General features: G+C 41.6%; 1 long non-coding RNA gene across 1 annotated transcript; it reads right to left on the reverse strand.

The window, feature by feature from the left end:
- Positions 1-6,116: 6,116 nt before the first annotated feature.
- Positions 6,117-16,421, reverse strand: LOC113833551. The gene is made up of 3 exons (XR_003482252.2): positions 16,154-16,421; positions 11,670-11,773; positions 6,117-6,300 (listed from the first exon to the last, which is right to left on the reverse strand). It is a non-coding gene; the product is annotated as an uncharacterized LOC113833551 (long non-coding RNA).
- Between the last annotated feature and the right edge of the window lie 1,752 nt (positions 16,422-18,173).

Consider the following 18,173-nt stretch of genomic DNA (forward strand, 5'->3'; position numbering starts at 1 on the left):
GGAATTCTTCTATATGGGCAATTGACATTTGCAGAGACTTAACAGGAATAGATAAATACATCCTTTATAAACAAAATTGTTTTTCCTTATCAGTATTGTCTCAGAAAAGCACTATGAACCAGACTTTGGTCCCTGACTTTCTGGAGCAGTGGTTCTCAACCTTCCTAATGCTACAGCCCTTTAATAAGTCCCTCATGTTGTGGTGATCCCCAACCATAAAATTACCATTTTTTTGTTTTAAGATTTATTTATTATGTATACAGTGTTCTGCCTCCATGTATGCCTGCAGGCCAGAAGGGGGCACCAGATCTCATTACAGATGGCTGTGAGCCACCATGTGGTTGCTGGGAAATGAACTCAGGACCTCTGCAAGAGCTGCTAGTGCTCTTAACCTCTAAGCCATCTCTCCAGTCCCCCAAAAGTTATTTTTTTTTAGTTTTTTAAAATTTTTATATATTTGAATTATAAACAAGATTGAATTACATGACGATCCCAGTTCCCTTCTCCCTCCCTTCCTCCTCTACCACAACCCCTCACTAAAATCCTACCTATCATATGTCCATTCTTCTAATCTACACCTGACTCAAAATTTCTGCTTCCTCATGCATGACCTCTGCATCCTTCCTTTTCTTCCCTTCTCACTCTCGTAGCTTCCTCCCCCCTCTTCCCATGTTCTCAATTTGCTCAGGGCATGGTGACCCTTTCCCCTTCTCCAGGGGACAAAGTTTGTCTCTTTTAGGATCTTCCTTGGTTACTAGTTTCTCTGGTAGGATGGGTTGTAGGATGGTAATCTCTTACTCTATGTCTAAAATCCACATATGAGTGAGTACATATCATGTTTGTCTTTTTGTGATTGGGTTACCTTGCTCAGAATGATTTCTTCGAGTTCCATCCATTTTCCTGCAAATTTCAAGATTCCATTGTTTTTTTTTTCTGCTGAGTAGTACTCCATTGAGTAAATATACCACATTTTCTCCATCTATTCTTCGGTTGAGGGGCATCTAGGCTGCTTCCAGTTTCTGGCTATTATAAATAGTGCTGCTATGAACATCATTGAACAGATGTCTTTGTCCAAAAGTTATTTTTGTTTCTTCTTTTTAACTGTAATTTTGTTAGTGCTATGAATCATAATGGGAATACCTGAAATGCAGGATATCTGTTGAGAAATGCAGGTAGAGAACCACTGCTCTAGAGAAATGTGGGACTTCTCACTCTGAGGACCACTGGCTAGAGAGCTCCTCTGGTTCCATGCCATCTGCAAAGAGTTTTGATGCAAATTCACACAAAGGTAAAGTTACCAGCTACCAGTCCTTAGAACCTGGTTTTTCTTGAATAACTAAATTGAGGAACAAACTCTCAAATGGTAATACCTACATTAAACTAGGAGATGTTGGGGAGAAAAGAAGGTAGAGAAAGAGAAGGAAGAAGTTAATTTGATTTGAGTAGAGCAAGTATAATTTTCAGTTAGAATTTACAGGTACAACATTTAATTTTCTTTATTTCTCCTTGACTGTTAAGAACTACATCCCTAGGCTTCTCCAGTCTCTATTCCAGAAGCTCCTTAATCTGGTGACATGACTCTCATATGACTAGGTAAACTTTATCAGTCTGCTTATTACTATTAAAGTTACCTCTATGGAGAAATGGGGCTCCTGTGTGGATGCAAAATGGTGTGGTTTCTTTGGAAACCAGAATGGAAATCTCTTAAAAACAAAACAAGATAAAACAAAACAAAACAACATTGGAAACAGAACTACCACAGATCCAGTGATCCCAGTGTGGATATTTTCCCCAAATCACTGAAATCAAGGTCTAGTACCCTGGCTCATGGTAGCATGATTTATAATAAAACAAACTGACTGTTCATTGTTGGATGAAAGGATAAGGGAAGCACAACATATTCATGAAATGCAACAGCATTTCCTTAAAAAGGAAGGAAATTCTGTCATATGCAATATGGATGAGCCTTGAGTATCTAAAGCTTGATATAATAACTAGACCACAAAGGACATATATCATATACTCCAAGCAGGGAAGCTCATAGAAGCAGAGTGTTGAATGGTGATTGCCTGAGGATTGGGACACAAATGAAGCCTGGGAAGCTGTGTTTCACCAGGTTTGAGGTCTCAGTGGTGCAGCATGTGTAACTCCAGTCTGCTATACAGCTCTGTGCCTACAGGGAATAATTCTGTGTTGCACTGGAACATCTGTGTAGAGTGTATCTCATAAGCATTGCTTTCTTTGAAAGATTTATTTGTATTTTACTTATATGGTGTTTTGTCTGCATGCCTGTGTGTGCCTGGTGCCCTTGGAGGCCAGAAGTAGGTACTGGAACCCAGGAACTAGACGTACACATGGATGTTAGGCATTATGGACGTTCTGGGAACCAAATCCAGGTTCTCTGCAAGAGCAACCAGTGCTCTTAACTCCTGAACTATCTCTCTAGCCCTTTATCATAAGTATTCTAAAATATTTTATCAATTCTTTAAAGATATATTTTGAACATATTCACCCCTTCTCTCAACTGCTCCCCAATCCACCCTACCTCCTTGCCCACCCAACTTTGTTCAATCTGTCTCTCTCTCTCTCTCTCTCTCTCTCTCTCTCTCTCTCTCTTTCTGTGTGTCTCTCCCTTTTCTCTTTAGTTTTAAACCCATGGAGTCCAATTTGTGTTGTCTAAATATTCTTGGGTGTGGGACTTGCCCTAGAGAGTGGCCAACCTACCCTTAAAGTTATCAAAGGCCAATAGTTTCTCTGCCAAGTGTGGGACTTCATGCTCACCTGCCTTGCTCCATAATAAAATTTTATCTCGCTCGAACTTGTATGGTCTTGTGCATGCTATCATAGTCACAGCAAGTTTATGTGTACAACTGCTTTGTTGTGTCTGGAAGACACAGTTCCTACAACTCCTGTCTCTTGTAATCTTTTCACCCTCTCTGCTGGGACAATCCCTGAGCTTTGGGGGAGGAGTGTGATACAGACATTCTGTTTAGAGCTGAGCACTCCAGTGTTTTATTCACTACAAACTGACTTGTTGGGGATCTCTGTATTAATGGTCCTCTACTATAAGAAGAAGCTTCTCTGATGAGTGTTGAGAGATGCATAATCTATAGCAATAAGTCATTAGAAGTTATTTTAATACTATGTCCAGTAGAAGTAAGTTATTTCCCAGGGCCTATGATCTACCTAGCAGCAGGTTCTTGGTCCCAATAGTGTTGCCAGGTATAGGCTCCATTTCACAGGGTGGACCAATCAGAAAACAGGTGATTACTCCAATAACATTCATACCACTATTATACCAGTAGGCATGTCTGGTCAGGGCAATTATTTTTGTAGCTCATAAGATTTGCAGCTGTGCAAGATTGATAATTATTTTTCTCCCTTGTTAGCATGTACAGAACCTTATAGCACTATGAAAGCTAGCCGGTAGTGGTGATTCTTTCAGGCCATTACCAGTTTTATTCCTCCATGTTTTGTGACTCAAATATATGGTATTTCAGCAATAGGATCTCACTACCAAGTTCTGAAGGGTAATCAAGAGCACTTGAAATAATAACCTGTAATGGTTGGGGATCTATGTGCGTGTGTGTGTGTGTGTGTGTGTGTTGTAAACTCAAATAGCTACTTCATGGAACAACTCCGATAGGTAGGACCAGGAGACACAGGATAAAGACAGGCTTAGTGGAGGCCAGATGTGTACAGCTGTGCTTCAGCAGAAGTGAGGGGTTTCCCAAGTATGGTAGAAAAGGCAAAAGATTGAAGGTTATAACTAATTGTAGAGAAGCTACAATTAGAGAAGCAGAAAGGTAGAAAGGAAACTTGCTCAACAGCATTTTATTTTCCAAGTCCAAAAATGACTACAGCTGGCAGAAAAATCACAGGAAATCAGTTGTCAAATGCCCATGGGAAAAATAATATACAGACTCCATTGTAAGAATTATATAGGGAAGATAGTGGTGGAGAGCTGACTTGGAGATTGAAAGCCTTTATTGTCCTTGAAGAAGATCTAGGTTTGATTCCCAATGGCCATATCTGGTGGCTTACAACATTCTGTAGCTCCAATGAAGAGATATCTAATGTCCTCTTCTGGCTTTTGTGGGAATCAAGCACATACATAGTGTAAATATGTATATGCAGGAATATATATATATGTATATATATATATACACTAACGTTTAAAAAGAGTTATAGAGTAGAATAGAAAGAGTCAGGTGTAAGCTGGAAGGCGGTAGCTTCAAACTGAGAAATACAGGTAAGAAATTTGGACTTTATAGAGATCATAAGGGCTAACACTAGTGAAATTATATGAACACAAGCTTGGGAAAGGCATGGCTAGCCTTTTCTGCTCCATATCATGCTATCCACACCCTTATCTCTCCCATTAAGCTGCTCAGCAGACCACAACATGCTACCAGCAGAAAAAGAAATAGATCCATGGGGTAGATAGAGAACTCAGGAATAAACCCTTCAAATCTGCTCAAATAATCTTTAAAGAAGGTGTTAGGGTAACGAAGAGGGATAAGAAGAACTCTTTAGCATGTTGTTGTAGAAAACGGCATATCCATATGCAAAGAATGAAGTTTTGCAAACACACACACACACACACACACACACACACACACACACATGCACACCCACGGATATGTATGCACATACAGAAATTCATCCAGAATTAGATAAAAACATAAACATAAGACCCAAAACTACAAAATTACTAGTAAAAGATATATAGGAAAAACTTCATGACATCAGGCTTGATGATGATTTCTTGGATATGATACTAAAACTGGTGACAAAAGGAAAACAGTAGGTAAGCTTAGAAGCTCAGTGTGTCAGAGATCAAGAACAACATAGTAAAAAGGCAACTTAAAGGGTGAGTGAAAAACCATTGCTAGTTATGGAATCGAACAGAGGGCTAGTAGTCACCAGACAAAAGAGCCCCCTTCACAGTAAGAGTGCAGCAAAAGCGATGGGTAAAGATCTTTCTATTTCTCCAAAGACATTGTAAAAATGATGCCCAAGCACAGGGACAAAGCTCAACATCTCCCATCATAAGGCATCTATTCTGATTTTATGAAGGGTTAAGCTGGAAACTGTAGGACATCCAACTATTTCCCACAAACTCCACAAACTTTGTCACTCACAAGTTTGTGAGTGATCTACACTGGCAGATTCAGAAGCCAAAATTTCCCCTGTAGCTAGCAGCTAGCTAGCTTCTCTCTCTCTCTCTCTCTCTCTCTCTCTCTCTCTCTCTCTCTCTCTCTCTCTCTCTGTCTCTCTCCCTTTCCTTTCCTTTTCCCTCCCTCCCTCCCTCCCTCCCTCTCTTCCTCCCTCCCTCCCCTCTCTCTTTCTTTCTTTCATTCATTCTTTCTTTCTCCCTCTCTCTTTTCCCCTTCAGGTGTATGTGTCCAAACCTATCTGCCTAGTTTATAGGATCCTAGCCTTCAAATCATAAAACATTCTTATTTCCCTAACATTAAAAAATAAACTTTATTATTCTATCATTACTAGTGTTTATGTGTTTGTGTGTTTATGTTTTTATGTGTTGTATGTTCACAAGTGTGCAGGTATTATTCACACTTGTGTATGCATGCAGAGGCAGAGAGGAAGGCATCAGGATTCCTCCCTATCACTCTCCATCTTATTCCTTTGAGGCAGAGTCTCTCATGGATCCTGGAGTTCCGGTTTTTTGGCTAGGGTGGTAGCCTGCAAATTACAGTAATCTTTCTGTCTTCACTCACCTTAGTGATGTGCTTACAGGTGTGTGCAGGACCACACCTGGCTTGGTAGTGTGTGCTGGGATCTGAACTCCCATCTGCAAGCTTGCATAGCAGGGTGCTTAACCACTGAACCCTACTTCTTAATTAATTTATTTTCTGAGGTCATTTTTACTTGCATAATTTATGTTATTTTGTTAACACTCTCACATTTAAAAGCCAAATGGAAACTTGAGCTCTATTGGAAAATTAGAAAAAAAAAAAAAAACAAAAACCATTGGCCCATGGATCTGATTAAGTTGGTTGTCAATATTTGAGTAGCTGGTTTATGGTTCCCAACTGAAGCAATTGCCAACATATGGAAGCATAAGATTTTTAAAGTTTTTATGTATTCATTATTTTTATTCGAGTGTTTTGTTTTGATGTCTGTTTTGCCACGTGTGGAGGTCAGAGAAGGACATTAGATCTTCTGAAATAGGTGTTACAGGCAGCTGTGAGCGACTGTGTGGGTGCTGGGAATTGAACCCAGGTCCTCTGTAATAGCAGCCAGTGCTCTTAACCACTGAGTCATCTCTCCAGCACCCTGGAAACATAAGATTTTAAAATATACTACTTATATTAATTCTTTGAGAATTTCATACATACATACAATGCATTTGGGTCATATTCATCCCACTCTTTCTTCTTCCAAGACCTAGCTCTCATTTTCTACCCCTCCCAATGCCATGACATATATACAACATGACTATATATAGAAATATATAAACTGATATAAAGTACATAATAAAATTATGTATGTTATATATAAAATAGTGTTATGTAAATATAAGTATAAAGTGAGTCCAGTTTATGCAATCCATCTATAGAGGTGTGTAGCTCCCTCAGCTCCATGCTGGAATGTTGATTGGCTTGATCTTGTGCAGGTCTTATACAGGAAACACAGCTGCTGTGAGTTTATAAGTGCAGTGGTTCTGTGATGTCTAGAAGACATGGTGTCACCCCAACCTCTCTGGCTCTTAGGGTCTTTTCACCTCTTCTTCCTCAATGCTCCTTGAACCTTTTAGCTAGCACTCTACAGACACTTGTTCTCAGAAACATAAGATTTTTGTCACTTTCCTTTCTTTCTCCCCCACCCCACCCCTCCTATCCCATCTCTCCTTGTTCTTTTTCTCCCTCATCTTCTCCCCATCCTCTCTCTTTTCAGACAGTACCCCAAGTTGGTCTGGAACTCACCATGTAGCTCAGTCTTGGCCACCAACTGGAGATTTTCCAGTTTTATCTTCCAGGCTGCTGTGATTACAGGCATGGGTCCCTGGCTGGCTATGAATTTTCATATTTACAAAGCACGGGGCCTAATGAGACTGACACAATCATTGTTCATGTTTTACAAAGAAGCTGGGCCTTAGAGAAGTTAAATAACTGTCCTGAGGTCACATGGTTACCAAAAGGCAAAGCTGACCCTTGACTCTAGACCCTTGGAAGGCACAGACCACTGTCATTCTTCCAGGTCTTCTTCACAGAGCCATAGCCTGTTCTGCAGTTCTATGCCTGACATCATTTCTGATTTAATTTGGTGTTCTTACTTCCTAGTGCCCTGATGACATTCATTCTCAGAGTGAAGACAAGCAGAGCATGGACCAGGTGTGATTGATGTTTAATTCAGGGCTCAGTGAGTGTTAAGGATGGAGATCAGGACAACCCCTGACACAAACCACAGAGAAATGGCAGGACTTGGAAGAGCTTGAGTGTTGTAACCTGTCCTTGCTCTGCACTTACAAGTCACAAGTCCTCGGGCAAGTCAAGCTTAATTCTTGCCTCTGAGAACCTGAGATAATAGTGTCTATGATGCTAGGTAGCTGTGAGGAACAAAGGAATTAACATACATATATATTTGATAAGCAAGGACAGTCCAAAACTCGAGTTTGAACCCCTTTCAGTAGCCCCAACAGTTCAAACTTATAATTTTGTTACTAAAAGAGTATTTGATTCCTTGTGTTTTTCTCTGCCTAATGGGGCAACTGTGGCCAAGTCTCAACCTGTTTTACATGAATGCTTAAGGATGCTTTCTTGGCGCCAGCCCATTTACTCAGGTGGATTTCTGGGGGGAGGATAGATGGGAAAAACTAATCCTAAATCCTTCTTTTTAAAGGGCAACACCTTGTTAAAGCATCCTGGGCTCAGCTTGTGGGAACACGGAGAGAGATTACAATGAGTGGGCTGTCCACGGAAACCGTAATACCATCCTGTTCCCCAAGGACTTGTCTGATGTGGGGTTGGATTTGGTTCTGCTCATCTGCATTGGGAAAAGTCACTGATCCGTATCCCTTGGTCTTTTTATGCTCCAGGCCATGTAAAGATTAAACATGGGTTTATCCCAAGGATATCAGTTTACTTGCAGTTGTTTTATAATGTTTCTGAGGGTCCAGCTCCAGAATTTCTAATGTTTTTTTTTTCCTTTCACAAACTATGATCAAGCTTCAAGTAAAGCTAAATGTTCATTTGTTCTGTATCTGTCATCCACTGATGGCCAGCAATTATAGTCTCAGAGTTATCGAGGTCAACTGTTGTGTGTATTGTTTGTACTCTGTTAGCTGAAGGAGTCCAGAGGGCTGTTCTCAGAATCTTTTCATGTGGCCCACACAAGCAGGACATTTACTGAGTAAACTCAGCTAACAAAGCCTTCAAGAGCAGCATTTTGTTCCTTAGAGTGAAAGTAGGATGTAGACTTCTTCACCACCTCCAACCAAGCCAACATGCTCTCCTAAGTGGCCTTCCTGCATACAGGTTCCTGGAATTCAGTCTCCTGAAATCTCCCTGAGTGTGGATGGGACTAAATGAGTTACTTCTTGTGGGCCTCATGTGGAAAAAGCAACTGTGGGCTACTTCTATGATCACTCAGGTTGTTACACAGAGCTCTGGTTTCCCTCCTGTTGACCTTCCTCTGTTCCTTTACTTGTTTGCCCTGCTGGGAGCCAGCTTCCATGTTGTGAGCTGCCCGTGGAAAGGCCATCAGGCAAGGAAATGGAAGAATGTACTTGGCGGCAGCTCTTTCTCAGTCCTTTTGCATAAGGCCACAGCCCAGCTGATAGCTTGATTGTACCTCTGCCAGAATGTAGTGACAGAGACATCTAGCTAAGCCACACTAAGATTCTTGACCCTCAGAAATGATAAAATAATCTCTCTCTCTTCCCTCTCACCCTGTCCCATTCCTCTTTCTCTTTCACTGGGATCTTACAAATCATATACTCTTGCCTTTTTTTCCATCCTAATATTTAGGAGTTTTTAAGCTACAAAATCTTGGGGTAAAGTCATGCCTAATAGTGTCATAATGATGTCTTTAGGAGCAGAAATTGGACCATTTAGAACTCCATTAAATTGGAGTTTTGTGGAGATCATTTGAAATTGGGGCTGTCCTCAGAATCTGGGGATATCAATGGTTACAGCCAAGACTACGGCATCTCCAACACTTTCTTTTTTTCCAAGACTCCAGAGTAGGGAAAAAGAAATCCTGGTGTGTTGTTTTGTAATTAAGGTTTCACTGGAACACAGGCACATCCACTCACAAACCCAGGGTGTAGCTGCTTTGCAGAGCTGAGTGGTAGCAACAGAGACTATCTAGCTAGTAAACCTTGCTGCCGACTCTAAGAAGTTTGTAGACCCCAGCTGTAGTGTTGAAATGAACAGAGTTCTGATTATCTCATTCTCTGTGCTTTCTCTTCACAAACCTTTCAAAATCTAGTAAGGAAGCTAGCTGGAATAACATCCATTTCCCTACATAGTCATGAATGCTGTACAGTTTATAGTGAGTTGATTTCTTAAATACTTAAAAATATGACCTTCAATAATAAATTATATATCACCAAGGAAGCATTATGTATATATATTCATAAATGAAACAAATGTATCATAAACTAATACTTATCCTGTATGTAAAATACTCTGTTTTATCTTTCATCTCATTGAAAATGTTGGGCTATTTATGGTGGCACTTACCTTTGATACTAGGGCTCAAGAGGCAGAAGCAGATAGATCTCTATGAGTTGGAAGCCAGCCTGGTCAACATAGTAAATTTCAGGCCAGCCAAAGCAGCACAATGAGACCCTGACTCAAAAATCCAAAAATAAACAAGCAAAAAAAAAAAAAGCTTGTATCTCTTGCTAGTTATACATATGACAGATGATTAATAGCTAGAATATACAAACAACTAAGAAAACTAAATAACAAGAAATCTAACAACCCAGTCAATAAATGGGATAATTATTCTCAAAATGATTAAATACAAATGACCAATAAACATGAAAAAAGGAAGTTCAACATCACCTCACTAGTTATCAGAGAAATGCAAAACAGTAACAATGTGCCTCCAAAGGACACAACAAAACTACATTGAAATTCTATCTTATCCCAGTCAGAATGGTCACCCTCCTGAAAACAAATAGCAACAAACATGACAAGGATGTGGACAAATTGAACCCTTATCCATTGCTGGTGGAAAGGTAAACCAGTCCAGCCTTTATGGAAGGTTCTCAAACACTGGATGTTGATCTGCTGTATGGCCCAGCTATACCACTTTTGAGTATCGTCCTAAAGGGCTCTAAGTCAACACATCACAGAGATACTTGCACCTCAGTGTTTTCTGTCACACCATTCATGATAGCTACATTGTGGAACCAATCTGAGTGTCCAACAACAGAGGATTGGATAGAAAAGATGAGGCTTATATACTTAATGGAATTATATTCAGCCATTAAGAAGAATGAAATTATGTCATTTTGAGGATAATGGATGTGACTGGAAAAAATTTACAAAGCAAATTAAGCCAGTCTTAGAGAGTGTCTTAGTTAAAGAGTTTCTATTGCTGTGAAGAGACACCATGATCATGGCAACTCTTATAAAGGAAAACATTTAATTAGAGTGGCTTACAGTTTCAGAGGCTTAGTCCATTATCATCATTGTGGGTGCTGTGCAGGCAGACATGGTGCAGGAGAAGGAGCTGAGAGTTCTACATCTTGATCTACAGGCAACAGGAAGTGAACTGTGTCTACACTAAGTGTAGCTTGAGCATAGAAGACTTCAAAGCCTGTACCCACAGTGACACACTTCCTCCAACAAGGCCATACCTATTCCAATAAAGCCACATCTCCTATAGTGCCACTCCCCATGAGCTTACAGGGGGCCAATTATATTCAAACTACCACAGAAAGGTACCCCGTGTTTTATATTATTTATAATCCTCAGATGTTATAGATACACAATATTATAGTTGTACTAACAATATGAAAGGAGAAGTGAAATTGTCCAGAGGACAAGGTGGGTTATAGAAGGGAGAGGATAACAGGGTACTTGAGGGTGGGAATTCTGGGGGAGGGTGTGTAGGTGTTCCAGGTCTGTTTTTTGTTTGAAAATGACCTCAGGTAACTCAGTATCATAAAAAGAAACGTGACTGAACAGAAAATGCTGGCTACACTGATCCTTGATGGGATACCGAGTGCTTGTGACCACTGGGTAAACAGCCCTGATCAGAGCCTGTGACGATGAATGTGACAAAGGGTGTGGAATGCTGGCACAGAAAAGCCAAGAAATGGTGCTCTGGTCCCAGTGCCTGCTAAAGTAATATCTGGTCCTTCTGACCTAGGTGATATCTCTGGAAGGACTGCTGGCCAAGGGCACTGAGGAAGCCTGAGAACTCAGTGATCCCTTCCTGAGACTGGCAAAGCAAAGGGTTGTGCACAAGCTGACACGGGATGCCCTTTGGCCTGCAAGCAGGCTTCCTTTGCAAAACTAGCATGAGGACACTCTGTGCCTTCAGCCATTGCATTTCCCAACCGAATTCCAGCGAGGGAGAGAGTTTAACTAACTAGCCCTCTGAAAACAGTAGTTCCCCACATCTGTCCTCTTAGAGAAAGGAAAATTTGGTCTTACTGTCCCAGGTTTTTTCATTTCTCTTCCTACCTGCTTCAGTTCCTTCTGTGTCTCACATGGCTGATGTTTGTATCTTGAAGTCCTTTTCTGTTCAAGATAGTGATTTGGTGGCATTTTCTGTACTGTGGAGCATGCTAAGGTACAAATTATTGACAAATTAATGATGTTCAAAATCTGCTTTTTTTTTCTTTTCAAAAACCCCTAAGGCCTTGGTTTCAAGTTTCTGTAGGCAGCTCAAGGGTGCCCACCAATTTTCACTCTGAATCTCAGGGGCCATAAACTGGATCTGGACGAAGTTTTTCAGCTGGAGCTGTCTTGCCATTCAGCCTCCTTCATGCCCCCCTTTCATGGTCTCACATCCACCCTGGGACTTGGAGCCGCTGTGGTGACAGTTATGGATTCTGTTTCCTTAGAAACCACAGGCGGGTATGACCCTCATTTGGTGGCTTCTTGTTTCCCAGGTCCCACCAAAGTATCCCTATGGGCAACCATATTACCACCCTAGAGAGTCCTAGCACCCAGAGAGAAAAGGTTCAAGAACGTGACCTCTGTGAGTGACTTCCAAGTCCAGACCGTGGGAACTTGAGCAAGTCCTGAGACAGTTGGGTGGTCCTGTTGTGAGCTCTTGCTAGTATGGGAAGTCTTTTTGACCTCAGTGCTCAGTAAGGAAAATCCCACAAGGTTTGTGAAAATATTTTCATTTCCTTGTCTTTCCCCCATATTTCCATAATTGCAGGAGCAGTACTGCTCTGCTGTTTGCTTCATCTATTTCCTAGGGCTCCACTGAGCCATAGAAACCAGGCAGGAATGATACACCTTGTGCAGACTCCTCTGTGCCCTTCTAAAGTCTGGGCCATTGTCAGCTAAGACCCAGAGTTTCTAACAGAATGGATTTTTATAGCATACAGAATAATGACTCTAGTCCCAGCTCAGCCAGTCACTAGCAGCCTGGGGCAAGCCACTTAATCTTCATGGGTCTCAATATTCTCCTAATGTAAAATGATTAGATTACAATAGCCTTTCATTTGAAGCGTTAATTATGTGGTAGCGGTTGCTAGGGGGATTGTGTAGAAAATGTATCTTGGGTCACATTTGAGCTCAGTAATTGGTTAGTGATGTCTGCCATGACTGAGGGTGAGGAACTACATTTCCACATCATGTTTGCCACCTCCAAGAGAAATGTTTGGCTCGTTGTTCCCATTTCTGTATGCTTGCCTCTATAATCTTAGATAGCCACTGCTGAGATTCATCTTAATTTGCACTCACTGTTTAGATACTTGCCTTTGTGCCAACGGGAATGGGGAGAAGGAACAGAATGATTGATCTTCTAAGGCAACACACCCTTTGGATAATGTAGACCCAGAAATCTGGTCTCTTCCTTCTCTTTGAACCAAAACATTTTAATTAGCTGCAGAAACTGAAGAAGATGAATTCTTTTGTGAAAACACAGCACTTGTTTTTCTTTTCCTAAAATGGAGAAGTGCATGCCTATGTCCTTTTCCAGGCCACTGCGAACAACAGTCACACTTAAATAATGACCTTCAACTACCGTGTGTGCACAATTTATATGAGATGGCAATTTAAAGATTTCTCCTTCTGGACTTAAGACAATGCAAAAACTAAAATTCAAGTGAGTAGAGAAACATATTTTGACCTTCTAAAAAGAGAAGGGAAAATAAGGGCTGAGGAGGTAGCTCAGTCATGTATACAGCCCTAAGAGCATGAAGACGTGAGCTCTACACCTAGAACCCATGATAAAAAAAGAAAACGAAACAAGGAGCAAAGGTCAGGTGTGGTGGTGCCTATTTGTAATCCTGGTGCTGGGGAAATGGAGACAAAGGGATACTTATGGCTCAGTGGCTAGGCAGATTAGCTCTCTTAGTGAGTTCCAGGACATGTGGAGACCCTGTCTTAAAAAAAATAAAAAGAATTGACAGCACTTGAGGAACAATACCCAACGCTAACCTCTGGCTCCCACATGCATGAACACACACATGTACTCAAACCCACACATAAACAAACACGCATATAGGCACACACCTATGCCATATGCATACACACAGCAATAAAAGCAATAGGAACTCTAGGAACCTGGAGCATGATAATAATATAAAACTGTGAAACAGCACGTGGTGCACATGCTTACAATCCTAGAACTTGGAAGGGGGGGCAGAGGATACTGAGTTCTAGGCTAACCTGTGTTATATAACAAAACCTGTCCCAAATAACTACACCAAATCCTGCTCTCAAAAGGGCGACACCTCAGGTGCCTAAACTCTCCCTCTTCTCCCTCTTCCTCTCCCTCTCTCTTTGGGTAGTCTCACTGAGTTAATTCGTGCCAAATGGGTTGCTTCCCATTCTCCAGAGAGTGAGTGGGCCACACCTTGATCTGTGGGCAGACAGCTGGCAGGTATACTGCTTTTTCCAACCTTAAGGCAGGATTTATCTTCGTTTATGTACTTTTTAAATTTTTAGATGTGTTTATTTTATAAGCACTTTGTGTGCATGTATGTTTGCATACATCGTGCATGCCTAGTGTCCACAGAAGTTAGAAGAAGGCATTGGACCTCCTGGAACTTGAGTTACAGATGGTTGTGGCCACCATGTGGGTATTGGGAACCAAACCCAGGTCCTCTGTAAGAGCAACAGCTGCCATGAAACACAGAGACACCTTTCTAGCCCTTATATAACATCTTGTTTTTATAAATAAAGAGAGCTGGGTATGTGAAACAGGCCTACAATCCCAGAATTTGGGAGGTGAAGGCAACAGGAACAGGGGTCAAGGTCATTCTTGACTACATGGAGTTAGCAGCTATCCTGAAGTATATGAGATTCTGCCTCAAATGAACAGAAAAGAACAAACAAGCAAACAGAGATCAATCCACTTCATCTAGAAAGTTCTTTTATAATGATATATGATGGGCTAGATCATTTAAAAATTTTTTCTCACTCCTATAAAGAATGTGATTGACTTACCTAGGACTGTTTTTGGTCATTTCCAAGCACTCTGTACTAAATATTGACTTAAAAAAGCAGTTATGCCAAGAATGGAGATACCATAATACAGGGAAACATTTTAGGTTTACAGAGAAATCAGGCACTAGGGAAATGTCTGGAGATCTACAAAGATGACACCAGCTAACAATCTTAGCAACAGAGGAGAGGCTTCCTTAAATGCCATTCCCTGATAATGAGGTTGATGACTGACTTATATGCTACCCGATAGCCCTCATCCACCAGCTGGTGGAAATAGAAGCAGACACCCACAACTAACCACTGAACTGAACTGGAACCCAGATGCAGAGAAGGACGAGTGATGAGCAAAGGGTTCCAGACCAGTCTGGTGAAACCCACAGAAACAGCTGACCTGAACATCGGGGAACTCTTGCTCCTCAGACTGATAGCTGGGAAACCAGCATGGGACTGATCCAGACCCCAGGAACATGGGTTTCAGTGAGGAAACCTCGGAAATCTACGGGACCTGCTATAGTAGCTCAGTACTTATCACTAGCATAGGTGTGGACTTTGGGAGCCCATTCCATATAGAGGAATACTTCCTGAGCCAAGACACATGGGGGTGGGCCTAAGCCCTATCCCAAAGGTCACGACAGACTCTGATGACCCTATGGAAGGCCTCACCATCCAGGGGGAGCAGAAAGGATATGTGATAGGTAGGGTTTTAGTTGGTGGGGGTGGTAGGGGAGGGTGGGAGGGAGAAGGAAACTGGTATTGTCATGTAAAACAATCTTGTTTCTAATTCAAATTTAAAAAATTTAAAAAAGCAGTTATGCTACCTTGTTCTCAATCTGACTCCCTGTTCCTCTGTCAAGCTAGAACCCATGAGATGTAGTTGTCCTTTGCCGCAATATACCTTACATACATGAAAAAAAATGTGTCCCAAAGAAAATTCAAGTTTCCTATTACTCTTATAATTTGTCCTTATCCAACAATAGGTTTCCCTTCCTTTCTAGGTAACATTCAAATTACTTTTTTTTAAAGGTATGGGAGACATATATAACATAAGCTGTCTAATCATTTTTAGGTCTGCTGTTTTGTGTCATTAAATACTTTTGCATGGACTCAAGCCTCCACCGTCATCTACTTGCACACTCCTTAGCTTCCCCCAGTGAAACTCTGGATGCAGGAATTAGTGATTCCCTATTAATCCGTGATTGTTCCCAAGCTGCTGGTAACCAGGATTCTGTGTTCTGTCTCCGTGAATTTGGCTACTCTGGGTATCTCATGTGTGTAATTGTGTAGCGTCTGTATTTTAATGACTGCATTATCACCTTTCCCAGAATGTCTTTAAGGTTCATCTATGTCATCGCATGTATTAGACTCCCCTGCATCTATAAGGCCAAATTGTGTGTACCTATTCATACATAGATAGACAATATGACTAAAGTTGCTAAAAAACATCCACTTATAAATATAAATTTAAGCCCCTGCTTTTCCATTTATTTGAGTACACCCCAGAAGTAGAACTGGTCAATTGTATGGCAATTTACACTTACTTTTGGGAGACTTGTTTTTCATATAGTTGTACAATTGCATTTCAACCAGGGCTCCTCAGAAGCAGAATCAAGCAATCAGTCCCTCTCTGTTGTTTACCCACAGCGACTCGTGAAAGCCACATCCTTTACTGAGTCATTGTCATGAGGCAAATTTCTGAGACTTTTCACCGTGACCACAGTAAAGGTACACTGCTTCACTCACATTCCAAATGAGAAAATCGAACTTTCAGGGTGGGTGAAAGAACTGTAAAGAGTCCTAGAAACTCAAGTTGTCTGTCTGGATCAGAGACAGCTGCCGAGATCAAACTAGGGAAAGGGGTGAATTAAAGCAGCCAACCAATATGTAGGACGGGGTTCTTGCCTCAGATGTGAACCGTGTGTTCAAAGAAAAGCCACTGTCTTGAGATGAGAACACTCTTGAACATAGCCTGAGTGTGTGTAGCTGAAGGGAGCATGGTGGATTGTTGACGTTGGCTGGGCTTTTATGTAGTCTTCTGATGGTAAATTTTTATTTTTATTCACTACAACTGGTGTCTCTGACTGTATGTGGGTCTCTTCTGGAAGCCAGCTTTTACTTCTGCTAGAGGAAAGTGAGATTGGAAAAGCGGTCCATGTCTGGATACCTAAGTGCCCCCTTCAAGCCCCCAGATGTTTTGCTGTTAGAATGCCAAGCCTTTCAGGGATGCCTGATTAGTTTTGCAGAGGACTCCACTCCTATTACCTTTCCATGTCTTGCATTTAACATGCCCCCTTGGAACACAAAGCTCTCCTGGCACACACCACACATCACAATGTGAGTTATGAGGCCCTGCTGAAAACCAGAGAGTGTAACTGTGTCACGGTCCATTCCCAACCCACAGACCAGATCTCCAAGGAGGCAAGTGAAAAATGTCCCTTGTGGAATTCAACATAATACCCTGTCAAAATTTTTTCCTTGAAGAGCTGACAGCAGCTAAAGAGTACATTTGAAGCCTCAAAGGAAAAGAAGTAAGTAACATGCAGACAGTCTCCCAGCAGGCTTCTGACGGGACCCTGGGGTTCTGAGTTATCATCATGAAGATGGCGATGGTGATGGAGGGAGGAGGAGGGGACAGCACTGACCACACTCAGATTCAAAGAAGGTTGTGAGAATGATACAACACACAGGTAGCTGGAAATCCAAATCCCATCCTTAGCTACATTGTTATTCACAGTATATATGGAACCTAGGAAATGCTAATCAGCTGTGGAGTGCCAGAGACGGTTGTTCAGTTTGATAATAAAAACTTCAAACTGACCAGCACATGTGATACTTTTTCTGTCTCTGTTGACAAAGTGATTTTAGTACAGCAATGACTAAACTTCTTCAGTCTAACGCTCCCCTAACTGAGCTATTTTGGCTTTCAGCACTGACTAAACTTAAAAACTTAAAAAAAAAGATTTATAGGGGAAGGGCATCAATGGCATCTTCTCCACCACTGCCTGGATTCTTAGTTGGGGTTGTCTACTTTGGTTACCTTTCCTAGAGCCTTCATTCAGTAGCTGTTCGGAAGCAGAAACAGGTACCCACAGCTAAGCATTGAACCATACTCCTGGAATCCAGTTGTGGAGAGGGAGGAGGGATGAACAAAGGAGCCAAGACGGTGCTGCAGAAACCCGCAGAAACAGTTGACCTGACTGAGAGCATGGAGACCCTAGTCATAAAGCTGGGGAAACAGTGTTGGACCGAACCAAGCCTTCTGAATGTGGGTGCCAGCTTGGAGGCCAAGATAGTCTAACAGTGGAGCCAGTCTTTATCCCTAGAGCACAAAAATGGACTTTGAGAGCCCATTCCCTATGGAGGGATACTATTGCAGCCCAGATACAGCAAGGAGGGCCTAAGCCCTCCCTCAAATGATATGACAGACTTTGATGGTCCCCCGTGGAGGGCCTCACTATCCCTGGGGAGGAGTTGGGGGATGGCTTGGGGGATTGGTGGGGAACATGGGAGGATGGGAGAGCGAGGGAATGGGGGTTTTGATATGTAAATATGAATAGTAAT

This window comes from Cricetulus griseus, chromosome 2, assembly GCF_003668045.3.
Source record: "Cricetulus griseus strain 17A/GY chromosome 2, alternate assembly CriGri-PICRH-1.0, whole genome shotgun sequence".
NCBI lineage: Eukaryota > Metazoa > Chordata > Mammalia > Rodentia > Cricetidae > Cricetulus > Cricetulus griseus.